The sequence below is a fragment of the Diadema antillarum genome, unplaced genomic scaffold, assembly GCF_040938485.1.
Source record: "Diadema antillarum isolate AM-2024a unplaced genomic scaffold, OU_Dant_1.0 seq00000286_RagTag, whole genome shotgun sequence".
NCBI classification, from domain to species: domain Eukaryota; kingdom Metazoa; phylum Echinodermata; class Echinoidea; order Diadematoida; family Diadematidae; genus Diadema; species Diadema antillarum.
Genome location: NW_027271314.1, coordinates 918274 through 941852, shown reverse-complemented (window position 1 = coordinate 941852; position 23579 = coordinate 918274). Strand labels below are relative to the sequence as shown.

The following is a 23579-nucleotide window of genomic DNA, read 5'->3' as shown; positions in this document are numbered from 1 at the left end:
AGAGCATGACATTGTCAACTTGCTGATTTGAATATTCATAAGGACTGGTAAAGAAATGTTTTCAGAAAAAAATGTGAAATTTCATAGTGTCATATCTTCCTTATTTCTCATCCAATATTTGTCATGTTTGTATCGTTCTGTAGGGAATATTCTTTTCTTTCTTTTGAGTTTTTTTTTGAGGTGGATTTCCTCTTAAAGTACGCGGATTTTTCTTCTTCTTTTTTCATCTAGGGACTAACGAACCATATTTCATAACTTACCTTCAGAATAACGAATATCACCCCTTAAACTTCACTACTACTCTGACCTACAGGAGCAGGTCATCCCCTACAGTGCAATTTGTTCCATTTACCTACCTGGCTTCTGGGGCGTAAAATTGCAAGGACGTAGACCTCCCTTACGGACAAGAAAGAATGAAAATCACTTCACCGTGGAATGGTATGTCTTGCTGGGTGTATACCAGTCATAATGAGCTAGCAGTCCATACCATCAGCCGAGTTGAAAAGAGACAAGTACACTCTAGAATGGTGCTTTAATCATGATTTGGGGACGCTTCTATTAAAACGTCTTCCTATTTCTCTTAACCCTTTGCGTATTTTGAGTGGCAATTGGCGGAGAAAGCCCTGATATAGCTTTGTACAGAATTGTCCAAAGTCCCTGGACCGAAAGGGTTAACTTGTGAGAAAGCATGAAAGTGATGGTAAATACCTCTTGTCGTGCTGACATCTAGCCGTCTATGCTTGCATGCATGATATTTCCCCCAAAGTGCATAAAAATATCCTAGCGTCCCCTATACATTTCTTGAAATCCTTTACACACTCTTCCCTTCAAGTCTAATAACTTTTGAAAGGATAACTCTAATGCTTTGAAATTTGGCATTAATCATGGATAGAATGTGTTGATAGAACATGCTCAAATTCAACTTAATCTGATAATCCCTTCATTGTTGTTGCTCCAGTGGTTTACATCCTGTGTTTTGTCCCCTTCATTGCACAGCTGGCATGGCTCGGTAAAGATTAAGTACTTGAATAGTCCCTGTACTTCCGAGCCTCTTTTCTCAGCTCGCATTTTCCTAGAGTGTGCACTTTCTTCCTAGTATGTAGATAAGTTACAGGAGTCCATTTGATATGAGTTACACATCATTTTAAAGCTTAGAGTCTGTTCTTCAAGAATGTGTCCTCAACTAAAAGCCCATGTCCGGCGACTTTTTGTCTGTTTTGTGATGCAGGGTCACATATAGAGTCATTCAGTCAATATGATATACAATGATGTTAAAATCATTGAAGACCATAGGGGAACTTTACTAAGCCACATTGTCTGTAATTTGTACTATGTTTACACTATTTTTGTGTACAGAGGAAATCATGAACAATACCAAATAAAGAAAGGGAATTCCTTGCTCGTGCTAGCAATCTTGACGTCATTTACAAACACATCTGCCGTTAAGAATTGGTCAGTATATTTTGTTAAATATATTACATTCTATTTGTTTTCTATTTCATTTGACATGGTTTCAGTATCACCTTTGCATTTGTGGATGATTGCAACGCCGTGTGAAATAGTCGATTCTGTAGGGGCAAGAGAACGTGAAGAATAATGTTTGTTGGGTTTTATTATTGATGTATCTTTTTAACATTTCTTTATTTGTACTATCATGGAATACTGCCGTTCTTAATCACCTACCTTTTTCAACTGTTAGATTCAATCAATTCTGAATAACTTTGTTCAACTGTCTTTGTGTTACATTTTTATATAAGAGAGGAAATGTTGACATAAAAATCAATCAATCAATATAAAGTGAACAGCAAATTAAAAAAAAAGAATGTGAATGGGTAAAGCCATTGTGTTTGCTATTAATGTTTTGCCGTCTTCTTAAGATGTAGAACAAGTAGAACGCATATAATTATTGTAAGTGTGAATGTAATTGTGCGTGTGAATTTTCCCTTTCAGCTATCATAACTATAGCCTTTTCTCTCTCTCTCTCTCTCTCTTTGTTTGATAACACTTTCTTCAACGCTGATACAAGAAGTCATCAGGCTTATGAAATTTGCCTTAAACAGGAAGGAAGAGGTTAGAAATGTACGAACCTCAAGATGATTCTTGTCAATGGTTCTGAAAAAAAAGCCTTCCAACCAACGTCGATCTGTCACCGTCTTCTTTGAAAGTAGATTTCTGATATGAATAGATGTTTCTTTTCTTTCTCGAGGGCCCACAGAATTTCGATGTAAATGCAATCCAAAAAGGGGTGAAAACGAATGGCCTCGCAGGTACATGTCAAAGGGAAATCGCGAGAAAAAAAAAACAAAACAAAAACGTGAACCCTTAAGCTTACCGTCACTTAACTCAGAAATTATCTTTGCCGACTGAGCACGTTTGCTTGACTGATGAGGCGGGAGTTAATGGTAAAACCTGCTATCGGAGCCAGGTTAAAGGGAAGAAAAAGTGCCCCGCCGAGGAAAGTATGTTTTTGTGAAGTTCTCACCTCTCCCTGGTGAACAATGAAATCATTTGGAAGGGAATCAAATATTCACTGATTGGAAAGGCAGAGAAATAGGAAACTACGGGGAAAAAAGAGGGAGAGAGGAAGCATAGAGAAGGGAAAGATATATTTGAAAAAAAGGCAGAGAGAGAGAGAGAGAGAGATAGGGAGAGAGGGGGAGGAGAGGAGGGGGGGGGGGGGGAGAAAAGGGAATATAGTGACAGCCGCTGGTCCATGACAGTTAGCGCGCGAACAGCTTTCACGCCAACCTGTGAGAAACTCATAATCTACATGCCGAGTGTGAGAAACTTATAATCTACATGCCGAGTGTTAAAGACGAAATTAGGAACATCAGATCCGAAGATTAGGGAATATCAGGATCTGGTGATCCTGTTATCATCATCTGCGACTTAAAGGGAATGGTCAAAACTTTAGGTGAGGTGCGTAATGATTGCGAAGTACTGGGATAATGTCACGTTTACTCTAATAAACAACAAAGACATTCTGAGTTTTACTACGGCCGTTGCAGAGTATAGTGAATAATTTTCAAATGATAAAAATGGGGGGTGTTGGAGGGAGAAGTAGGGGTAAAAGAGAAATGATATTAAAAAAAGCTTCTAGTATTTCTGATACAAAACCTGACATATTTCACTTCTCCACTCGATTCTATCACTCTTTCACCCGTATGATTACCTAAAGAAAGTAGTGGTTGTTTTCATCCCTTTTCATTTCATTTACTTACGTAAATAGCAAAACAAATCAATCTACACAAATTAATTGAAAAATTGAAATAACTCCAAGAATATTCACTGATGTTAGATTTCAATAAATGTTTGGAAAATATATGAATAGCCGTAACTTCAACGTCAAATCTTTACCTCAGAATTACAAAAGCATGATAAACATTGATTATATTGATATAAAGATTGGTTGTTGATTACTACGTGTCTTGAGCATTTAAGCTAGATTTCCTTGCGAAGGTTGGATAAGCATTGGCTTTACCCAACACGGAAAGAATAATGCACTTCGCTGAAAAAAAGCAAAAGGAATCCTTTTTTTATCTAATTCTAGAAACAGATGTGAAATCAATTCAATTGCCATATGATGAAATATTATTTGCGCTCAGTAAGGTTCAAAAAGGATGAGAGCCACATTTTTCCCCTTCTTCTTCTAAAGTGTTTAGTATCCAGTGCGTTCACACATGTGCTGGAATTTATTACATAGATTCTCCAACCTGATCTCGTGTAATCCCATAATATCTGTACATTTCTGTAAACACACCAGGAGCGAGAAAAAATTAGGTAACAATTTACGCCACAAAGTATGTATATTTCCACAAATGGATATAATATGCTTCAAAACGCTTAGGATTACAGAGTAACCTCAATTGTACCTAATCGTGTTATTTGTCATTACTGGCCTGTCCCGTTTTACAAGATACTACTAAAGCCATGGATCGCGATTGTTTTTCAAAACTCGTTTAACAACATCCAAAAGTCGACAATATTTCTCCAAGTGCCCCATTAATCACCAGCGCAATGGCTGTGAGCTTTATACTTTCAAAGAAAAACGTGCCGGGTAATTGGAAGGGGGATAAACAAGGAGAACGTGATCAAGCTCGATGAAAAGGCGGTAACGGCTGAAACTGAACTGAAAGCCGGCAGAGATTCCTTTGATAGATTGCCTGCCACACTTGCCTTAGCTCTGAAAGACCAAGAAATTAGTGGTTTTACAACTTGGTCAGGTGTTACACTACTGCCTTAAGCCTTCTCCGAATCGGCGACTTCTCTACGATTGTTTCGTTGTTGTTGTTTTTGCTTCTGTGTCGTTACTAGCTGGTAACCCTCCGTACAAAACATGTTTTTGGTGGGGCGGACGAAATGAGGAAAGGTAAAGGTTGTATTGTGCTGTGGAGTAAAGAAGAGAAATACATCATAAATCTGAGAATTTTTCTTCCCAGTACACTTCCTGTCGGTAAAATATGATTTTCACAAAACGGAAATCTAGAAATCAATTATTTTCTTAAATTTCTTTGGATATCTCACCAACTTACTGACTAATGCAAAACCATTATTATCGTGACTGTATATTTCAATTTAGTGATAAATCTCAATGCAGCAAAAAGGCAAATAAAAGTAAAACCAAACAAAACAAATACACACGTTCCTTTTGCACTAATAGGCGATGCATTTAAAACTTAACTTATCAATATTTAAAACAAAAATGAGAAAGACACTTTGGACAAAAAGTGCTTGAGATTTCGATCGTTTAACTTTCAAGAAATAGTCATCAGATTATTCAATTTTTAAGTATTTTTTCAGGTTGTTGGTAATAAGATTTGTTTGGCGTTGATGCCGGCATAAAACTAATCCGAAAATTGTGGTAAAAGTGACACTACCACATGAAATTATTTTCAATGAAACATTTAGCCACTAGGATTTTAAATTACTTGTTATCAGTCCCTGCCCCCTCCCCCAACTCCCCACCCACAAATCAGTATAACTGTGGTAGGTTTACACAAAATGAAGACTTTGTATCCATAGTGTAATTTTATTTAGGATCTTAAGGCGTGAAGTACTGGTATGCCCTCGACTCCTTCATAGAAACTAAATTTTTGGTATCTTTTTTTCTAGTTACATGTTTCTCATCTTCATATTTATCAGTTTGTCTTCAAACAATATTCAGTGCAAAGACACCATCGCTGTCGATTTGTGTTCCTAAACCACGTATATGACACTTTGGTTGATACAACGCTTAGTTCTGGCAGCAGAGAGTTTTTAAATAATTATGCGTTGTGGGTTTTTTCTCTAGTGGTATCAGTTGTAGATACAGTCTACTTCAATCGTCATGATCGTAACTTTTCAAGACAAATCAGCTTTTTATTAAATTCTGTTTCAATCGTTTGCTGACTTTCTTTACAAAGTTCTTTCAGTGTTCTTTGTTGTTTTATGTAGCCATGTGAGTCAAAAGGCTTTAACTTTCAAAGAAATACAGGAGCTTTATACTAAGAATATCAAGGTGACTGCGAGCTGAATAAAATGTTTTTTTTTTATTCCGATTCACAGATTTGCGTCGAACGCTACAATAAGAGTGAATGAGGCGAGAAGCGTCTGTCGACTTGAGTACCCAAGTAAAAAAAAAAAAACTCAGTGTTTGTTGGAGTGACGCCTGGAGATTTTACAGCAGATAAGCCTAACTACACATTAACTACAGGTAAGACTGCATGATTGACTCAATCACTCAGTCTCCATATTGTAGATGGGCAGTCAAAAGTGCAATGTGAACTTTTCTTCTTGTTGTTTTCTTTCTAATCCTCTGCTCTTTCCCCTGTCTCTTTCTCTCTCTTTTTAATACTGTTCCATTTACCGTCCGTTTAAAGGCCTCACAGAATGCCACTTGGCCATGGCAAGATGATGTATGAGGGCGAGCGGAGAGAAGTATGGATGATTTCCAATTTTAACCGTCCGTATAGCCCACCCCTGCGACACGAAATGGTATCTGAAGGATAGCAAAAGGGCACCCACTGCGTCGTGTCTGTGGATGATGCATCCGTTTCGGATGCGACAGCGGAGTCGCTGGTCGTGATGACATCTAATGGGTTGCGCCACGCTATGCCCGGAACTCGCATACTGTATTCCATTCAATGTAGGAGTATTTTTCTTCTACACAGGGAGGCCCTTTGGATGTATAAGAGGTAATTATTCCGATTGCAATCATATAGCCCAGCTGTGCAGTATTAAAGGCTTTAACTGATTTAGACAAGGACAGCACGATACATTAAGAATTTGCTTTTTAACTTGTCATGGCACGTACAATAATTGAATACTGTATTTCCATAAGAATTAACTTAAACAAATTTTTCGATGTTAGACCGCAGTGTGAAAGGGAAATCTCTCGCAAACCTAAGATTCATTCAACAACCCAATAATGACGTGCGTAACCTAGATTATGTCTATAATGGTATACACAAGTTGTTGTTTTTTCAACGTGTTGATATTCAAGCACAGACGATTTACAGCCATGATCGAGTCTGTTTTAGGAATTATTATTATCCAGGAAACAAGATGACTTAATGGCGCGAAATCTTTGAAGACGCCGCAGAAGAGAAAGTAACCCCCACAGAGATTGAAGTTGAAGAAAGGCATGGCAATACATTGAATCTCTCTGTAACACTTAAGTTGCGATCCAGACAGCCTAATAGAAACACGCCGGTGGTATAAATTTGACAGGTATCTAATCCCAAAACGAATATCATCTTAATATAAACTCTTGCAAGCGCTATTCCGCCTCCGAAAAAAAGGGTCTCCAAACATTCTTATTCAATATTTTCTTTACGCTACATCCATCTTTTTTTCCTTCGTTTCCATTACCAGTGATTGCCAAGTTAAAGAGAGAGCTTTATTAGTTTAACAAATTAAAGAGTGTGGCAAGTCAAGTAACTTTTACTGAGCATCTGTCTTTGGCATCATATAACCCTATGGTTGAGCGGAGGCGTCTCTGGGGTCAGTTGATATATTTTACCTACGCTGGTACTGTGTGCCCTGTGGCGTATGCTGTGTGTTTAACAGTCAGCACGTCACGACGATCAACGGAATTCTGTGGACATTGGCGTACATTTTGATTATGTGATTAAGGCAACTTGTTCAATATGACTCAAACGAGGAGAAAATAATCATGGTCGTAGGGTTTTGAATATCAGACAAATTCTTCTCGAGAATGTTCAAAAGGCTTCATTTTCTTGCAATAAGAAATGAAATGGCGGTTGCTCTGATGAAATAATATCCCGCGGCCATGTCCCTCTAATTTGATGTAAACTCTGATTGTAAGCTGACATATTATGGTTCTCTACACAGTGGCTGAATGGTATGAGTTATTGACAAAAGTGTAAGTGTAGAACAGCAAATAATTTTGGCGGGAATGTTGCATTATTATCTGATATTTTTCCCGCACAAATCATAAAGGGCTTTAAAATCGGAAAATACCGTCAGACACAATGTGGTCCCTGCAAATAAAAACAAAAACAAAATCAAAAACGGATTTATATCAAGGTCACGATTTTTTTGGACCCTTGTGTTTTACACAGCTAAGAATATGGACAGCGCCTTTCTTTAACTGAGTAAAACCCTAGCGTCGTGAAATGCCCTTTTCTACAATCTCTCTTTTTCTTCCTTTCCCGCTCTCACTCTTAGTCTTAAAACGTGTTATCTTCTCCCACTTCACACTCACATACACACACACACACACACACACACACACTCACATAAACGAAATAATAAGCTTTCGTTTTCTTGATCCGTTAAAGAGAAAACTGTATGTTCTTTACATCTTTAACTGCAGGTGTAAAGCCATAAACAAAAGCACGACGATAGTTACTTAAAATAGTCCTCTTACCATGCATGGAGATATATTTTAATATCTCATGATTGAAACCTCCCGGCTAAAGCACCCCGGAATCCCAGGGATGGTTTAAGACGTGGGATTTACCATTCATCACAGTGGTATTTTGCAGGAACTACTTTGTTTCAAACCTCTGTGTATAATACAACCGACGTCAGATAATGAATATTTTTTCGAGGAACGCATGAGGTTTGACAGTATGTTGATGTTCGGATTTTCATTCTTTTCATTGTCTGTTGCGGTATAACAAGTAGTTCAAGATTTAAACCCAAGTTATACAGAAGAGCACTGTCCACATGGTAGTCTGTATTTAAGACATCCTGACAGCGTTGAGAATCATTCAGAAGCCTTGAAAACACCTCTCTCATAGAAGATTTGCACACTCTAAACACACACACAGGCCTCACTATGTATATATTCAACAAACCTACATAGATATTTTGAAAAGTATGTACAAGGATATACAAATAAAAAAAAAAAGATTGATACTTTTAGAGCTTATTTGGGTATCATACGGACATACAAATACGAAGAAAAAAAGACACTTAATAGAGCACCGAATGATCGCACTTATTTATACAATATTTACAATATTATTTATGCAAAAATCATGGCATTGCTAGTCGTTTACCCTTTTTTGCAATTGTAGCGGGCGCAAAGGGGGTTGATCTTTACCGCGCAGGATGAAGGGGAAAGACCATCCACCACCACGCCCCTCTCAAGCACCCCTGCATCTACAGCAGCAAAAGAGTCGCAGCAAAGAAAGGGCACGTGCGGTGACCCCTTTCGCTACGAGAAGTCCAAAATCCCAATAGACTCTGCGCGGGATTCATTTGGTCTCCACAGGCAATGGCTTAGCTAACCGACCAGACATGAGCCGCCGAAAGTGATGCCTTCCGCTTAATCAGGCTTAATAGATTCGCAAGCTCCACTGACATCGGACTGACAGAGGGATGCTATTCCTTGACATGGTGGACATCTCGTTGCTTTACGCATCGCTTTAAAGATGTCTTGAGTGAGTTAACAGTTCATCTGCGAATTTCGAATGAAATTCTACATTCAAATGGTCCTGTTAGGAGCTGGGAAGGGGCTGGAGTAAGCGATAGATTTCTGAATATGGGAATAAAATTGCATTTTCACAATGCTCTTTTTGAGGAGAGCGAAGGGGGAGAAGCTGGAGCAACTGCGATAGTTTCCTGAATGTAAAGATGGCCTACAAATAACTTCGCTAATCATCATAACTGAAGCACGCACACATGACATACTCGAGCGCCACATGCATGCACTACCTGTTTACATTTGTGTGCAGATAATGTGATCCATTTACCCCCCAAAAAAAGCGCAAAATAACGAATCAAATTACCTCGTTCTTGTGCAGGAATGGCGTGTATATCAAAGGTGTGAAAGACAAGTAAAGCTATTTCAAATTACCTGTCCCTGGCTCACGTAATTCACAAGTAGATGGGGAATCCTGCGATTTTTAGCTGCCAAACTGAATCCAGAAATCGAATGCTTCTTCTTCTCCTCTCGATGACTTGCAAAACTTCTAAATGAGAGTACGGATATGATGTAGACTGCAAAACGCCAATGCTGCTGGGCCCCTGATTCCGATCGCTGTTCTGACAACGGCTCGTGCGTTGGAGCGCCTTTTATCTCGATTCCCGCCAACTCTTGACTTCGTCTTCTGTGACGTATGCTGCGCAGACGACCGAATGTAACCACTCGCATTCCCGCGTCTCACTCCTCGGCCGTTTGCTACGATCTTGACGATCCTCTCTCGACCTAATTGCGACGGACTACCTTGTAACAGCATCTCTCACAGCCTTCTTCGACATCTCATGTCAGAAAGCATTTATTTCTCATTTCTTGTCATTTGTGTCACTAACGATTTCCTTTCTTTCTTTCGTGATCTTTTTTTTCCTATTCCAGCACGGTCTCCGATATTGTTGGCCCGTCACCTTCTGGCGTCTATATCAGTGCACAGTCTTCTGCAATAGAACAAGGACTCCTGCGCTTGTCAAGCTATATATCCATATCCCTACATCCATTTGCAATTCTCAAAATTAACCAAGAAAAAAACCCTTATTTATCGTACGTAGTAGGCCTATCATAAAAGACACATTGACATCAACGCTGCCCGTTTTTATTACTGTTACTGTTGTCTTGTTGTTGATGCTAAAACCAGCCTTAATAATTTTTCTTTTCTTTCTTATTCTAAAACTTGTGTGAATCAAGTGGAATTGATCGGAGACTTTTGCTCTGTATAGTGGCCATGTAAGTGACATTTGGCTTTCCTTTGCATTTCTGGCTTATTTAACGTCAATATTACTAATACTTTTTTGGTTCAAATAGATTACTATCGTAATAGCTCACTTATTTGTATCTGTATCTGAGGCAAAGGAACATTTACACCACAGTGTTAAACATTGTTGTTCTTGGTCGTTTGTGGAAAATACTGCTATCTCTGGTTGTTTCAAGACAAGCTTGAGGACAAAATTAACTCCACTCATGTATTTGGATATGAGCCATCAATAAAATATGGGTTAGAAGTACAGTATTTAGTCGTAATTAGCTGGAGCGCCCCCTGCATACAAACTTAAAGAAAGAAAGCACCGACTGTACAAAATTCAGTCCTCCTACCCCAAACATAATTATGCTTCCGTTCGTAGCGCTGAACACACCAGCTCAACTGACAGTTCTAGGTTAGGCTTTTGTGTTACTATAAATCACATTGAAGTGGATCAGGAAAAAAAGAAGAAAAGAACTAGGGATCAATTTTTCAAATAGTGAGCAGAGTGTCACGTACACAACGAGGTGGGGGGGGGGGCAGATAGAGGCTTTCATATCTCACAATCATATTATTTGTTCTTATTCCCACACGTTCGTGCATTCATCCGTTTTTACTGAGGATATTTCATTTTGTGAAAGCATGTTTGTGCATGCTTCAATATCTCTGTCATGTTTTGGAAAAGGAGGAGGACTGTCAAAAATAAACGGATGGGTTTGTAAAATGTTCAAAATGATTCTGACGAAGACTTGAAATGAATTGAGATAGATACGTCCGTTAACCTTATCTATCCAATGCAAATGCATTTCCTAAATGAGTGAAGTTTCTTGATGCAAGAATCAATTAAGATACTGGTAAGTACGTCACTATTCTCACTTTATAGACATGTATTTGTTCTGAAGGCGAAAGTTTTTGTTGCAATGCCGGGATATAACGGAAGCCAAAAAGTAATTTTAACAATAATTATTTGGGCAGCACAAACCATTTGTTCCCATCGTCCCGCCTGCATTCTACAGTCTGGCCCAAAGAAATGACCACATGTGGAAGATAAAAACAAACAAACAAACAAACACACACATGCACACACACACACACACACACACACACACACACACACACACAAGCATAGCCTTTATACTCCTTGAGAAGAAAATGTCTGAAATCAAAGTTATAACTATTTAGCAAAGAGATCCTCTGGTCTACAGGTTTTTGGAAAAAGAAACCATAAAAATAAAATAAAAAACAAAACAAAAACAAAGCAACAAAAGAAAGCAAAATATGTGTGTTTGTGTGTAAGGGTGGGGATGGGATGCAGCAGCAAGATGCTGCCGTTTTCAAATTTATCTGTGTCAGCAAAGAAATAAAAAACATTTCTAGCATAGATGCACTATTAGTAATACTATACGTACATGGTGACAATGGTATAGTGGATAGAGGTATTATGACGCACTAGCTCATTGTTCAACGAGTTCAATTGGAGTTTTTTTATTCACCATTCATTTACAATATATGGAATTTCCCTTTCGATAAAAAGTCATCAGGCTTCAAGGAGATCGCCAAAATGGATGGTTCCATCGCTTTTGCAAACCATTGTGCTATCGATGAGCTTATGATTTAACGTGAAGAATAAAGTACCAGGGGTAACTTGGCACACGAACAAATGCACGCATCGGTGATGACGATAACGGTGTAAAAGACGTGTGGTGCATAAGTGGCTGTGATTGTCATAGAGCGCAGGCCTGGGGCGGATCTAGGAATTCCGTAAAGGGGAGGCCGCCGCCCGCCCATTTTTTGTTTTTATTTCTTTTGTTTTAACAAAAAATAAAGAGGGGTGCGCGCCCGGTGCGCCCCTCTGGATTCGCTACTGGAGAGTGCTAATACTCCATATCCAAAGCCTTGAATTACAACACCGCGTTGTGTTCATAACTATAATTTTTGAGAAAATAAAAGAGTTTTCATCGGAAGTGGACCAAAACTGCTAAATTTTTGACATTTCAAAAGAGTTATTTGTTTTCACGAATAATTGGTTGGTGGAGATGGTGATATCAAAAAGCAATACCCTTAACAAGGCTCGCTCGCATTGGCATGAACATCGTCTTTTTCTTCGTATGTTGGGCGCAATATTACTGGTTGATGCCCTTTGCCGAGTACAGTAAGTCACCAGGGGCAGACCACAAAGGCACGAATATCTACAGGGTTACCACAGTCTTTGCACAGGAACCCCCCCCCCCCCCCCCTTCTCGACGGTTCGGTGTAAAAATGGCAGAGGTAAAAATGGCAGAGGTAAAATGACAGAGGTAAAAATGGCAGGGGTACAAATGACAGAGGTAAAAATGGCAGAGGTAAAAATGGCAGAGGTAAAAATGACAGAGGTAAAAATGGCAATTTTACCTCTGCCATTTTTACCTCTGCCATTTTTACCTCTAGCTGCCATTTTTACCTCAGCCATTTTTACCTCTGCCATTTTTACCCCTGCCATTTTTACCTCTGCCATCTTTACCTCTGCCATTTTTACCTCTGCCATTTTTACCTCTGCCATTTTTACCCCTGCCATTTTTACCTGGCACCTTCTCGACAAACTATTACATCCCTGCAATAACACACAAAGTGATATGGGGATTGTGTCTTCTTTGCTAATGTTTATTATAATCTTTGTGCGTAGAATAAGTTATTTAGGGCCTAGTGAAGTGATGACATAGAACTTGTTTTCTAATTTGAACTTAAAACGTAACGTAAAACGTAAAACGGTGAAAACATGTTGAGATTCCATACTTCGATAAATCGTCATGAATCTCAAACGTGGTATAGAGTCGCGCTTTGAGGATAAACTCACAACAATGATCACATGGATTTCAGTCGGTGATTATAGTGACATTCATGCGACACACAATAATGGTCATGAAGATATCACTGACAGCGGATATTGCAAACATGTAATGACAACGTCTTTCCGAAGAAACATCGTTTGGGTAAACACATCATGTAACGAATGCGCATGAAATTTCAACCCTTCCTTAATGGCGTAACGATTTCTCAGGAGAACCGTTGAAAAGGCCTCTCCCTGGAGGACGATGATGTTTATTACCAAATTGCTTAGTCTGGAGTCACGTTCTATATTTTCATGATGAGTCGGCACCCATCATTTTAATAATAACTATTAGTTAAAATATAGACATAATGCAATATCAGTAATAAAGTCCCTTTCCGTGTTGCATATTGATACGAACTAAACGAAGAAATTAGAGCTAAATCAAAATGGTTCGACTTCGAACATTCTGTGCATGGAATAAACGGGTAGAGCTCCTGCGCTTCTGGATATGATTATCTTTGTTGTTGTTGTTGTTGTTATTTCGCCTTTATTCTCCACGAATCTTTGCATCGCTTCGCGCTCATAAATCAAGTGAAACATGAGCCTGACCATAAATTTCATGGAGAGGGACCGGCATCCACCGCGTGGCCGCCCCCACCGACCCCGTCCCTTTTGTTCGCATTGATGATTGGTTTTCACGTGGCGGACTGTCAGCTCTAAGAATACTGAGTAAAGCTTCCAGCTGTCAATGTCGTTCATATCCATTGGCTTTCCTATGGGTCTGCCTCTATTTTGCCGAGCAGAAGGACATTATGAGCTGTCAAGACGGCTCTGTAAACAAAGAGTCCCAACTATAGGTTTTAAGTTTTACCAACCACCGTATGACGTATTGCACTAATTCATTTTAATGATGAATTGCAAAGTTTGATCCGGTTCACCTTAGTTGACGTCATTTTTAAACAGAAGAAAACAGAAAACAAATAAGCAAACGAACGAAATGAATTTAGCAAAAAATAGAGATCGCTTTGTTTTGGTCTGCATTTCCAAAGCAAAGTAAGGCGTGTGCATTAAAATCGGTCCTTATACGAAATCATATAAGCAACCAAAATGCGAAAGGTTGTTATCCTTGTGACACCTTTTACCGTACCGAAATGAAACCATACTTTCTAATTTACCGGGAAAGAAACACTATGTTTCATATTGCAAGCAAACGGCTGACGTAGAGAGACCAAAAAAAAAATATACGCAGAGTAAAAATCCAATGCCCGTTTTCGTTAAAAAATTTAATGCAGCATCGATTGACTAAAAAAGTGTTTAAAAAATCAATTCACTGGGGTCTTCGACCAGTCAGCACGTGTTGGACAAGGAGGGTGATAGCCATCAAGGTCAGATATATTGTAATATAATATGCAGGTAAACAGGGGCACTTGTCCTTGAACTTTTCCTCCAACGTTTAATATTGCTTTTGAATATAAATGCATTTGAAGAGATTCATCGCAAAATGAGCTAAGCACCATTTCAAACATTTTAAAGTATGTCTATCATTGGATGGAGCAGAACAAGGCCACTCCAGTATTAAATGCCTCACCATCTTGTAACAGCCAAAACAGTGATTATTCTTAAAATCAGGAGGATTATATCGCATATTTTCTTATCGTTTTCTTTGTTTTTTTAACACCTTTGTTCGCAAACATCTTAATTGAACGAGAATGGAGTTATTAGGTCGTTTTTGCCATAAAACTCTTCATGATTTTAGACATTCACATTTCTGGAGATGAATGCGTAGTGAAATACAGTGGAAAGAAGCCGCGCCGCTAAAAAGATGATAAGAAAGTAAGAGTACGATTTGTAACTCATAATCATCTATACATGGCTATAGATGTATGCCTACTGAGTGTATTATGCGTAATGCATCATGCAACATATGCATGCACAGTTACTCAGAGAAAATCAGTGTGACAATGGGGATACTGAACAAGAAATGAAAGTTGTACTATACTTGAAAAGACTGGGGAAGTGAGATACGAGCAACACTTTGTGACAGGTAAATATTAACGTCGAATGAGTTTTGAAATGATTTATATGTTCACGACAGGAACAATGGGCACATTGTGTGTGATTTTTATTCTATATCTAAAGACGTAAGCTATAGCCATCAAACATAGTAGGCGTTCTTTAAATAATATTCTGTCTAGACCTATATAATGTATAGGATTCGTCTATACACAGATTGCCATGAGCATTTCTATGTTTGCTTAAATGGTGTTTACCGCGCCACCGCGCGGCAGATCTGGTTACGCGTTTATAGTTCCTTCTGTCTACATCTTGTGTGAAGTGGGGGATATTAATCCCTGTTGAGGGAGTTTCGCGGCGGACGCGGCTTTTCATGGAAAGCGTCAATCCACACATTAGGGTGGCTCGATGTTTTGGAGCTGGTGACGCACTTGTTCTGCACTGGAAATCTCCAACAGCTGACACCCTTTCGATGATTGGGTGATAAAGCGAATTACACCACAGACCAAAAACGTAATCATTCGTAACCTATCCTGAAAAACCAAAACGGCAAAGTAATGTGAAGCAATTAGAACTTTCAGTTTGTTTCAAAATTCAAAAGACTGATTTGTTATATTTCCTGTCCGAATGTAAATGTCTTTTCTTACCTTTATGACTCATAAGTAAATCAGCAATCGTTTGGAACCAAACCACATTTTTGATTCACGTTACCTTCCGCATGCTTGTTGCATCTACATCAACAAAAGTTGATATCACATTGAGAAAATGCAACAAGTACTAACATAATAGTGTAGATTTTAAAAGAAGGAAATTTTACAATCCTGTCACGAAAAAAAAGAGGAAATATACATATACATATATATATATATATATATATATATATGTATACATATATATATATATATATATATATACATATATCACAAACCCTTGTCAGGTTTGCATGATGACGGTTCACATTTTAGAATTCTGACCAACGGGAAAGATTTGCCTGTAAAGAAAACAAAAAGAAAAAAAGATCTACTTTGTTTAGTTTTCTTTGAGTTTAAAGGGCTAAAAGCATTGAAAGTTTTTTTTTTTTACTCTTTCATGGCCAATGAGTACCATGTGAACAAATTTCACAAACAAACCAATGGACAGGAAATAAGTGGAGCAAAAAAGTGTTAAAAATTGTTATCCATGCATAGAGACTTCATTGTCTCCGTTTGGCTCCCTCCCCCCTCCTCCCCCCCCCCCCTTCTCCATCTCATCTCTCTCATATCCTTCTCTATTCTTCGCTTTCTTCATCATTTTTTGTCTATATCCTGAGTCTCCTCTCGTTTGTCTTTGTAATATCCTTGTCTGTCTAAAAGTCTCCATTCTCCATTCGTAGTATCCATTCTCATTGTTTTGCTCTGATAGAGTTCTGTTGAAATGCTATTCTTGCTTCAATGCTTAAAAAACATAATACAGCAAAACAATCTTGACATCTCAACTATTTTTCAATGTCTCAAAAAGAAAAGAAAAAATGTCACTCTGATGGCATACATTTTCAAAGTGCACTTAGCAAAGTATTTTATAGCCCTGGTAATAAAAGCAACTTTGCCTTTTTTCCGAGTAAGCGTGATAATTGAAAGTATCGACAACAATAGCGAAATCCATGGCAAGGGTGTTTTCGAGTACTGGAAAAAAAAAGTGATTTTCCCACATTCAAGTAGTCCTTATAACATCATTTGTCTATATACCGGTCCTGTTTCTGATGACACTACACGTAAGGTTAAATCACGCGTTGCACATGACGCAGAATTGAATTTGAAGAAAAGATATTTAAATGACATAAAGAATAGTTGTGTGTAGAGACTCATGAAAAAGGCATAATAGATGTTATGCACATAATCAATGTATTCAAGAAGGGGAAGCTGAAGTGTGCTCATACCAGTGTATATAGGCCACAGTGAGTTATATAAGAAATATATAATAGCATAGTCTTTGCATGCCCCTTCGAATTATTTCAACTCTGATATAGCTTGTAGGGGGGAAGAAGCTTTTTATGAAAGAAGCATAAATCTAGTCATAAAGCTTGTTATATGCATGTATTAAGATTAGCACATTCACGTATAGAGTGTTCCTCTCAAGCATGTTGATTTAAAGGTAAAGTAATTCCGAATGATAGACACTTTTTCACTTGTTTTGTTATGTTTTTATTTGTCTGAATTCAGATTACTAATTGTTTTCCCCCTAGAATGTTATCCATGCTGCCAGTCACGGAACCTGCTACGGAGACACTCCTGCGAAGTGCAAGCGATCTAAGGAAGATGTTAACTTACAATGTCACTGCACCCTGCTACACTAGTGTGACTGAAGGTTTTATGCCCGAAAATTCAGTGCTCATTGGAACGTGAATAAAGACGACCATCACGACACTATAATTGGCTCAGACACAAAGAAGACGGCGTCTTTAGTGGAAAACGTGACCACCGCAGATGAGGACCTTTGGGATGATCGTTTGGCCTTAATTTACTTGAACACCGAAGTATAGAAGCTTAAAGCATACTGGTGACGTGATCATGTCATCCGCAGTTTCATAGCAATGAATGAAAAGAAATGTCTTCACCTTTGCTTAACAGAACTGTGATGGCAACGTTTTCCAGGCATTTTCATCAACAAATTGTAAAATGAATAGGGCCACTGATCTTAGGCTCGTGCGATTTTGGAATTCATTGTTTTACATTATTTCGATTGATAACAAAGCTTTCCTTAGTACCACTTATTATGTACGCGATGTGACGTCAAATTTGATCTGGAAATTCTAGGTGATGAAATGCTTGCGGTAAATATTGTCAGCACGTAGGCACTCGACTAAGACTAATGTTGTGAGGTTGCAGTGTTAATGTGCTTGTTGTTGTTGTGGTGGTGGTGGTGGTAGTGGTAGTAGTAGTAGTAATTGTTGATATTGTTGTTGCTTTGTATTATTTTGCCGGCTTCGGCTTCCGGCTTCGTAATCACTCCTGCCAATAATATTGGTGTGTAGTCACATTTTCCCCTTTTATGTTTTCGATGCCTCATTACCTTTTTCAAGTTCATTTTAAATAAATGATATCACAGATTCGTTGTCGCACATACATTTCTAAATAATAGCTGGTATCAAAAGGAACAGTGATACATGGACGCTTTAGAGCCGCTAGAGATAGGTTTGCTAGTCAGTTTGATGAACTTAGAAACAGTTGAGCTGGCAGCCGGAAGTGACAGCAATACAAAATCCTAAACTGTCTTCGTCATTATCATTATTTATTCATTTCCGTTTTGTTTTTGCTTTTACTTTTGGACAAATATCACAGTTTCGCGAAGTGCATAAAAACTTATTTCCATGGGGAATTCCAAAGTGACCTCTTCAATACCGTTAGATTAAATATTATGTAAGGCAGCTTAAAGCTAAACAGTAGTTAACTCGGAAGAACATAAAATTCATCATCCATCATCTGGGATTCTGTTGGAGTATATTGCGAAGCTCTAACAAGAAATTTGTAATAATAAAGTCGGTTTACCCGACATTTATTTCTGAAGCGCCTCCTCGCTCAGAAGTAGGTATGAAGAAGGCTGCTGGTATTATACGTGATAGTTGAATAGTGTCAAAGCAATAGTATTGAATCCCATGCGGAACAATCTACTTGCAATTTACTGCGTACATTAATTCCGACGGAGCCTATTGGTTAATACTTCGCATTTTCGTCGTTTACCCAACTGAAATCGTCTTATTACAGCGTTATTTCACACATTTCTAATGCTTTTGTGTAAATTTAAGTGCAAAAATCGATAGTTCTGCAGGCATACGAGAACTACGTTTTGGCTTGAAAAAATGTATTCAAATTCATGAAATTATTCTTGAAAAATGTCATTGAGTTTATTTACATCGTGATTATTGGTAATGCGGCCATAACTTTATGATACACCATTAAGCCTCAGAACCGTCCACGCAGTCTTTTTATTATTTGTATTTATCTTCATCAATAAAGAAATGATGCTTCTTGGATCTATACTTGATGAGTGCTTTTCCCAATTGAACAATTCCAAAAACAAAAACTGCCCTTGCAACTCAAGGACTTATTTCATAGGTTTGCCATTTGGTTATGTGTAGTAGGCCCTACAACAGCACAACAGAACAAGAATACAGAGATAAAATATGATTACTATTTAAAAATGCGAATTTTAACAGAAAATAGCTCTGTCAATGTATTCCTCATTCAGAGGTACTTTAATCAATATCATTTGTCATATGCCACAAAGTACTAGTAATTCGTTTCAAATAATCCTGTCTTTGCCTATAATAATAGTGTATTACAACGTAGGTTGCCATGAATACTATGTAATTATTGTGATTTCTGGAGATGTCTACTCATTAAGTCTGATAACCGTTCATCGTTTTTGTAACGGCAATTTACATATGGCGAAATTAATTTCTGACGTGAAACCTTATATAATGTTTGTGGAATTGTTTTCATCTTGTATATGGGATATTATGGTTTGCATACTTCGCGACTATTGAAACAGTATTGGTGAACAAATATTTTGGTTTATGCATCATCATCGTAGGTATCATTTCACTTTAACCAAAGTCTTTCACACAATAACAGTGTGACATAATGTAGGCTGAAGTTTATTCTTCTTTTAATACAAAACATAAACTCAGTATCAAATTCTAATTTACACCGACACACTTTCCTAAGAGGTAACATAATCAGTTTGAACTTGAATGCGACCGACATATATCTCTATGATAAGTACTCAAGATGATTCTAAACGTGGAGAAATGCACCACTGCGCAGCGTTTTAGCATAGGTTGGGGATTAGCCACAGTTCTCGCTTCTGTATTCAGAAAGAAAATTTATAATGATATTGATAACAATAATAATACATTCATATAGCGCATTTTCCATAAACATACATGTTCAAATGCGCCTTACCAGTGGATTATTGATATTAACGGAACAAGTTAGTTTTTAAATTTTTTTTTTTTAAGTGACGATAGATTGTTGGTTGCGGAGAGTTTTGGGTAGTTGATTCCACAGGTTGAGAGCAGCAGATGAAAATGCTTTATCACCAAGTGTGGCCAGCATCTTGGAGGTTGGGTGATTCAGTGTGATACCTTGTGAGGAGCGGAGGGTGTACCGGGATGGGTGACGGATGGTTATGAGTTCAGATAGGTAAGGAGGGGCGAGACCATGGATACATTTTGAAAGTGAGCAGAAGTATCTTGTAGTGGATCCTGGACCTGATGGGAAGCCAGTTCAGTTGACGGAGTACAGGTTGCATGTGGGAAAATTTGGATGTGCCTGTGGCAAGCCAGGCAGCTGCATTTTGAACCCGCTGTAATTTCTCAATCTGGGTAGCAGTGGCACCGTAGAGCAGGCCATTACAGTAGTCGAGGCGGCTGGTGATGAAGGCATTAATGATGATGAGTAATGATCTCTGGTCCAGATATTTGTGAATTCGACGGATGTTGTGCAGATGGTGGAAGGCTGCCTTACCTGTCATTAGGACATGCTGATCAATGTTCAAGGTTGAATCGAAGATGCAACCCAAATTCTTGACATGAGATGCAGGAACAATGTTAGCGTTGCCAATCCTGATGTTGGGAATGTTGATCTTTTGGAGTTGTCGTGTGTCAATGATGAGGAACTCATTCTTATCATCATTGATCCAATCTGTTTGTTACCATCCAAGTTCGAATATCCCTGAGACAGCACTCCATCACTTCTACAGCTCCTCTTTCACTAACATTGCCATCAGGCCTGAATGAAAAGTAAAGTTGAGTATCATCAGCGTAGCAGTGGGCGCGTGGGAGATGTTTTTCTAGGACATCAAACAGGTCAGATGTATAGATGGAGAACAAGAGGGGACCCAAACAGGATCCTTGTGGGACACCACAGTGCAGATCAAACCTCTCAGACTGAGAGCCACAGATGGTTACTCGCTGACTCCTACCAAGCAAGTATGACTGAAACCATTCCAGTGTATGTCCGGAAAGCCCTATCTTGGTGTGCAAACGTCTGAGAAGAATTTTGTGGTCAACAGTGTCAAAAGCGGAGCTCAGGTCCAACAACACAATTAGAGTGACCTGTTGCGAGTTCATGTTGAGGAGAATGTCATTCTTGATTTTCAACAAAGCAGTTTCAGTGCTATGATTTTTGAAACACGATGATCTATGAAACACGATCAAGTGTAATCCTTTTCCCATTTAAACGAATAAGATGTTTCAAACAGATATTCTTTTTGCTTTTAAGAATGAAAAAAAGATCTCAAACGACAAGCCTTTCCCACACGTAATACCTGATACCATGTAAAAGTGCGATTGCGTTACACCACCTCTCCCTTTGTCGTTTTCATTTCCAGAAATAGCTCATTGTTGACGACATCAAACGAGGATTACAGAGGCAAGCACTGATATTTTGGATGTATCGGCACTTCAATCATATCACAAGAAACTTATTACAAAGCTTGCAATCATCTTCCCCGAAGCAATCATTTCGAAAGCGATCATACTTTTTTTTATCATTTTAAATAAGCCCTTGTTGGTGAACTATGAAGTGTCCCCCATCACAGCACTAAGCCAACAAGTGCCGACGAATTATTAGATGCGATCAAAAATACATCGCCGAGATCCAAACATTCTTTTGGGAGATCAAAACATTCCCTTTCGCAAGAAAAGAGCACTCGGAACATGTTAATGAAGTAAAGGAGACAAGGATTTTGCGGCTTTACATCCAAAACGAAGCAAGACACTTATCAAATTGGATACATGCCATTGACTTCCCTCTAATGTCATGATATCGCTGATAGATCAAATCAATTTGTGACAAATATTAGAATTTAGCCTCTCAAAGGGGTCATCAAATAAACTGAGCTACGCAAAAAGGAAAAAGGGACCGAAAAAAAAAAATGATGAATCAATGAGAAAGTAACGAGAGGTGTTTTTTTTTTGTGTGTGTATGTGTGTGTGTTTTTGCTGCGGCTTGAAAAGAAAAAGGTGGCACTTCACTGAAGAAAACACGCAATAGATAGGTTAAGGAAAACTCGTAAACTACGGATTTCTCAGTATAAGCTGCGGTTTGAGAACAGATCACATCCCAAAGAAACTCGTCTCCAACAGTAGTAAGATGAGCCAACATTAAATGACATGTCTTTTTCATTTCGGCTTGTTCATTATTGTTGTGACTGATCTATAATGAAAGCAAAGTCTTGACCGGTGTAGTTCTAAGTCTTAAACTGAAATGGAAGCTTAAGCATTAGTCACTTATCTCCTTTTGCATGTGCAAAATTCCGTGACCCTATTATTAGCCGTTCATTTAAATTTATGTCCTCTCACATCCTCTGTGCATTTTAGCCAATTTCGGCTAAATCACATTTCAGAATTGTTTTTATTTTTTCCTATTATTCATCCTATCTTATGTCCTCTATCCATTACAGATATATGCATTTAAAAGATAGCAAAGGGATTAGATTCACGTCAGTCATGCCAGTGACTACCAAATGGAGGACGTTGCAAGGTTGTACCTTACAAAGACGACGATAAGTGAAATGGTGAAGAAACATTTCCGGTCTTTTCAGAGGGAGGAATAGAATTTAAAGATTATCGATGATAATGTCAATGTTCACGCTGATGTTGTTGATGATGATGATGATGGTGTTAGAAATGTTTGCAACTATGGTACAATAAAAAATAGTAATAAAGATGGCAGCAAACCTCTGAGCGTAACTTCGTGTTAGGTGTTTCTTAATCAAGACCATATTTTCATCCTGTAATGTAAAAGAGTAATATAAAAATCATCATTGTCAATAACATTGCTAGGGCACAGAGAAAAAGAAGACGGATATGTTTTGGAACAAAGGCGCAAGGAGGAGCAACAGAAAGGAAGAGGACAAAACACACACAAAAGGAGAGAGATGGAAGAAGAGACTTCGGGCTTTTGAGGGTATTTTCTGACGCTACTTAGTTCTTCTTGCAGACAGAACATGATGTGTGCTAGATTCGGATATCCGATGAGTTTGAACATCACCGAGGACATGGAAATGATGTTCTAATATTCCTGATAACTCTAAGTAATCCCCAAAGTCAAGAGGATTCTCTTCCTGTAAGTCGAGACACTGGGTTGATATCGACGCTCTGCTACACCGTCAAGCATTTCATTGTCGTGTTTTTGTGGCGCCAAAATATCACATTTCTGGCGCTTTAGGCCTGATATAAATAAACACATTGCTGATTGGACGCGCTTGGTGTTTTGCATCGCAAGTTTCGTTCTGGGATTGGGCCGTAAGATGATACTTTATCTCGCCCTAGGTAATAATTGTAGGGCTTTATCATGGACCACACTGGGTGTCCCCACGGGGACGACTTACATATAGGGCCCCCGCAGAGATTTAATTGACACTGTATAGTCAGTGTCACATTGTCGTGAAAACTTGGGGCGAGCGAGAGTTCCTGTTTATGTCACATAACCCAATTAAACCGTGCTCTGAGCGTAATGGAATTAGCCTGATGGCGCTATTCATTGGGTTAATTGGATCCCTTGATAGTGTCAGTTCTTCATTACTGTCATGACGACACAATGCTTTTCCGT

The 23579-nt window shown here is 38.5% G+C and overlaps 1 protein-coding gene and 1 pseudogene across 1 annotated transcript in view; one reads left to right on the top strand and one right to left on the bottom strand.

Annotated features, from left to right (window-relative positions):
• LOC139730021 (uncharacterized) overlaps positions 1-9484 on the bottom strand; it is a 74291-nt gene extending 64807 nt beyond the window's left edge. The window contains exon 1 of the mRNA XM_071640938.1: positions 9308-9484. The gene's annotated coding sequence lies outside the window, so the exon portion shown is untranslated. The remainder of the gene's footprint in view (positions 1-9307) is intronic.
• The window catches only part of LOC139730032 (uncharacterized), a 121032-nt pseudogene that overhangs the window by 21970 nt on the left and 75483 nt on the right, over positions 1-23579 (top strand).